This window comes from Anarrhichthys ocellatus, unplaced genomic scaffold (assembly GCF_004355925.1).
Source record: "Anarrhichthys ocellatus isolate YVR2014 unplaced genomic scaffold, GSC_Weel_1.0 scaffold93, whole genome shotgun sequence".
In the NCBI taxonomy this organism is placed as follows: domain Eukaryota; kingdom Metazoa; phylum Chordata; class Actinopteri; order Perciformes; family Anarhichadidae; genus Anarrhichthys; species Anarrhichthys ocellatus.
The window spans coordinates 904,547-910,055 of NW_022280123.1; positions in this window are offsets into that span (position 1 = coordinate 904,547).

Here is a 5,509-nt window from a genome sequence, read left to right on the forward strand (position 1 = left end):
AGACTACACCTGAAGAGAGCCTCCTGGAGAATACACCTGAAGAGAGCGTCCTGCCGGCTCCAGCTGCTGAGCTTCAGACCAGTCGCTTTGCCAAAGCAGCATTGTTTGCTGGCATCGCTGTCGCTGGACTGGGAATAGCGGGCACTTTAATGTGTAAGACTCAATAGTGCAACCCGTAAGTGATGATATGGTGATTAGCACAAAGATAACATGTTGTGAGTGTGATGCCCACCAATGTGTTGTCACATGTGTGTTATGTATTTAGTTTTCATGCACAGCCAATATGTTTTAAAGTGAGCACACTTGTTTATTCCAGTAATAGTTTTTGAACACCGTCCTACAGTTATAGATTCTGTCATCCTTCATGTTCGAGACTTTCTATCTATCTTTAACTTTTTATCTCATAACTTTGAATCTCATAACTTTCTGTCTCATAACTTTCTGTCTCATAGTCTCATAACTTTCTGTCTCATAACTTTCTGTCTCATAGTCTCATAACTTTCTGTCTCATAGTCTCATAACTTTGTCTCATAGTCTCATAACTTTCTGTCTCATAACTTTCTGTCTCATAGTCTCATAACTTTCTGTCTCATAGTCTCACAGCTAGAGTGACCCTACTATACACATTACACACCAAAAATCCTTAATGTTAAAGCCGACATTGACTTTAATATTTGAGTTATATGGTGTTAATTCTACATGTATTTAATTTTTAGGGCCCGAGCACAGACAACGTCGGCCGCATGTATCTCATGAAGATTTTTAAAAAAGTGTCTTGGGACCATGCTCTAAAACTAACAAGAAGTTAGCCATTTAGATTTTTGTGTGAATTTCCCTTTGATTTCTAGTCGCTGTACTTTAACGAACTCCTCCTCGGGACTTCGTCAGATCCAATTCAAATTTGGTCAGTATAATCTAAAGACCCTCACATTTTACGTGATTCGCCATTAAACAACAAGCTGATGTAACTCCACTGGACTTGCTCAAATCTTTCCCAAACTTGCCAGACTTGATAACAGTCATGGCCAGAGGTTGTTTACAAGCCAATTTTCACTCATAGTCATAGCGCCATCTACTGGCAACAGGAAGACAGCGTTATGTGACAAACGGCATCCGATTTACATGATGTGGTCTATACTTGATGTAGAGCAACATTATGTATGTTTGCATGTGTTCTCTAGCGCCACATAGTAGATACAGTAAGTGGTGTAATATTTGCACTACATAATTTCTTGCGTCACACAGTCCACGCTGGAAAAATACGTTGAACTCCGGGACGCGTTGTCCAATGGTCAGACATTCAGGCCCGCGTCTGCCAGCATCCCGCCAGTACCCCCAAGACGCGGGAAGGTGCGAGGGCCCGTACATCGCTGCTTGCAGCTTTAATTGGGTTTATTGTTATACATCAACAGATAAAATAAATAATTCGTAAGCTCTCCAATCATGGCAACATTGCAAAAAATTGGTGCAATCGTGCATGAGAGGACAGACAATCATGCAATTATAAACAAGCCAACAAAAAAGCCAGATTTGACACCATTTCAAGTAAAACTGAAAGTGGGCAAGTAAAACCAAGAAGTCGATCTGTAAATTGTGAATGATTACTGTGGACAGTTTGCGCTGCCATTCTACGGAACTATTGAACTGTTTATCTCGGTCATTTGACTAGTACAAAAGAAGATGGCAATGGTTTTTAGTTGTGATGGTGAAAACACATGCCAGTGGGCCGTAAAGTGTTGTCGCAGCTCACAGGGGCTCACAGGGAAGAAAGTGGATGCAGCTGCGGAGACAGATGGATGGCTGGTTAGCCAGGTAGCTTTGGAAAGCTAACTTTTCCAAGAAGTTTTGGAAAATCTGCTTTGTCGATGTCTTGCCAAAGAGTGAGACAAGAAGCTTGACACCACACTTATGCAAGTTGTTTCCCATGTGTTTCATGTCTTTTATGCTAAGCTAACCATCTGTTGGCTGCGGCTTTGCATGAAATGGACAGACATGAGAATCATAACGGTTTTATAATCCAACTCTTGGCAGGTGTTTTAACAAATTACCAACTCTCATTTTATTCTGGTGAGGACTCTGTCTTGCTGAATTCCCACACTACCCATTGTCAGCAAGTGCAACGCATTGAAACATATCTTTGCTGATATTGTTGTCAAGCCTTTGATAGCAGCATACGACAATACATAAACAGAAGTGAATTGTTGTGCCTTAGGAGAGTAAAACCTCCATCACTGGTTTGAATGCTGAATGAGGTTTATTATCGTGTAGGCACACGTTGTGGTAAACCAGGGATTGGGATATATTGTCAGATTTTGGCAAGCATATTCCCTTCAGACAGTCAGCACCAGTTTAACATTTGACCGAGTATCCTGGTGCAATTCTCAAAGGACTGTATATTTTGTAGGGCTGTCCACACCATGGGAAGAATTATAGATTTGAGGCATAAGGAAGGTAGATGCTTCAACACAGCGGCTGAGGCTGAACAGGAAGGCTGAAAAGCCAGTCTAAACCCTGTTTGGTGGTGTGGCTTAGTGGACATGTTCCCATCTACATAGCAGAGAGAGTGAAGGATTTGTGGTCTGGGATTTGAGAGGGCCACAAAAGCGTCCTCCGAGGCAGCCACCGTTCGAAATGAGGAAGTGTAAGAGGCATAATTTGGTGAAGCATTTGTCATGGAGGTCCAGGAATAAAACACTGACATTCTATCTCACTCACATTGCTCACTTATTTCTTTAACTTGCTGGCTACTATTAGAAAATATACCTAATATCCCCACGGCGAGCAGTAAAATTTCTTCCTTTCACATCTCTGGCGCTTTAACAGAAGAGCACAATACCTCATGTCTTGTATTGTGGTAAATGCCTGTGCCCATCTCATCTAAGCACCAGTCATTAGACATTAAAAGCAGCTTATGAGTTCATTACAGGCATAATCACCATGATATAATAATCTTCTGTGCAATTTGCACAATGTCTAAAACCTCAAGGCAACGAGCGCCGTCTGAAGGAACCGTGTGGGTAACACACTCATAACGCAGTCATTACGCATCGTTAATGTAACATGGGATGACAGATTGTATGTAACTTTCAAATGCAATGATAATGAAGAGCAACAGTGCGCTCAATGTGAACCAAGGACTTCAGGTCATGCAGAAATACCCAGAGAGCCTATTATCTGGTCAATGGTGTGCTTTAGTGACCTCCTATAATGTCTGTTAAATGACAGCTCCATATGTACATATTTTATACAGAATAATATGATGTGTATCAAGACAGAATTTCAAGGGGTATGAAAAATTCATAAATTAGGCCTCCCGCAATAATAAAATATGTATGTAAGATGTAAGATATGTTAGCAATGTTCACGTCAGTGTGAGTTTGGCTATGAATGGAGGAAAAGGTGCATGCATGAAGACACTTTTCAATTGAAAAAAGTCTATATGGCTGTAATTACGTTCACATTACTGTGTCTTTTACTATATTTTGCAGTCTTACATGGAGATGGACGTGTTGACACATTGGTCGCTCTGTCATGACACTTTGCTCTGTCCACTCTTAAAACTGTTATACTGGAATAGTTGTACACAAATAAACATCAAACTTAGGTTTACTTTGTTTAAGGTTTACTTGGTAAGGTTTAGGAAAAGGTTGTTGTTTGGGTTAAGATACGTATGTTTGTTACCTAAAATAGATATGTTTGTACGTAACTTACGCACACAGCTTTAGTTAAGTACATAAGTTACTTAATTTAATAAAAGTATGGGAAAATAAGTCAACTTCAACTTGGTTTCAGATTAGACATGAACAGCGGGCTCCTGGGTGAAAGTCTGCGTTTATTTGACCCAACTTCCTCCCTAAGATGAAATTCTGCTGTTTGTACAAGCAAATAAGAAGTATAAATATAACTTCTCCACTACATTTCACATGTCTCATAAGTGTACTTAAGGACATGAGTAAATGTACTTACATTCCACCACTGGCTGTACAATATGTTCATTAAGTAGAGTTTGTTTGCAGCTGCGGCGGATGCTTTGACTGGCCCGTGGCTTTCCCTTCTGTTCTACTTTGTCAATGCACAGCTGCTGTCTGAGGTATCACCATACTGTTCACTGTTACCAGTCTGCCAGCAGCAGAGAGTGAGGCGAAGGGACATTGGGTGTGCTAGCTAGCCAACACTAATTCATGTCTCATTTTTGGTGTGATAAACAGTCAGTGTGATAAAATGACAGCAGACAACAAAGATGAGCTTTATTTATATGACACCTCTTATGCGAGGACATTATTACATTATTAGCATCAATGGATGTTTTATTGATTGCTAGAAGCTAGCGAGCTTTGTTAAGCTAGCAAGCCAGCCGGCTTTGTTGAGCTCGAGTTGGTACAAACTACTTATGTTTACGTAACTCTAAGCAATAAGTTAGCAGAGTTGGCCCCACATGTTTTATCAAAATCACAAATAATTTCAGAATTTGACCTCTCTTAGAAGCAAATGCATAGCAACTGATTTGACTGACACGAACAGGACAATAAAGTTACTGGTTAAAAAAACCAATGGTGTTCATAAACCAAGGATCAACATGCTGTGGCTGGAATCAGACCTGTGTCTTTTCATTGGTTGTGGTCAGGTTTAAATCATCTTGTACTGCCATGGTTGGTTCCTTTGATATATTTTAAAATCAGTTTCCTGAATTTAATTTAATGTTGGAAATAAAAATGTCTTTTGCACAAGTACCAAACTCAAATTCACCACAAATAAGTTAAAAACTTTTCCAGGAGGGAAAACATGTTGTGGCTTTCACTTTCCTCTCCATCCATTGGCAAACATTCTCTCTCTCTCTCTCTCTCTCTCTCTCTCTCTCTTCCTCCCACTCTGAAATTTCTCTCACTCCTCCTCTTCCTCCCTAATATCCCTCCAACTTTTTTTTTTTCTTTTTTTTTTACTCTCTTTCTCTCTCCGTTTTTGCATAACCTCCGTCCTACCTTCACTCACTCACTTTACACCCCAGCTCTCTCTCTCTCCCCCTCGCTCTCTATCTCTCTCACCATCACCCCCCCCCCCCCCCCCCCCCCCCCCCCCCTCTCTCTATGGATAATTCATCAGTGTTTCTCAGAGCTGCTGCCTGCCTGCCTGCCTACTGTGATTTCCACTGGGACTCTTTCAGGGACCATTCCCACATCAGCCGGGAATTAGAGCCACGGCTACAGAGAGAAATTAATCACAGCCACCTTATACTAACCCGTATACACAAACACACACACACACCTACACACACACACACACACACACACACACACACACACACACACACACACACATGAGAATGTTCTCCTTAACTTTTCTCTCTTTTCATACACTTACTCTCTTGCTTGGTTCAACTCTCATTCACTTGAAACTTGCATTTCCTAAAGGTGCACTTTCTCAAACATCCCTTCTTTTTTTGTTTCCAACACTTTTGATCTCAAACACACACACACACACACACACACACACACACACACACACACACACA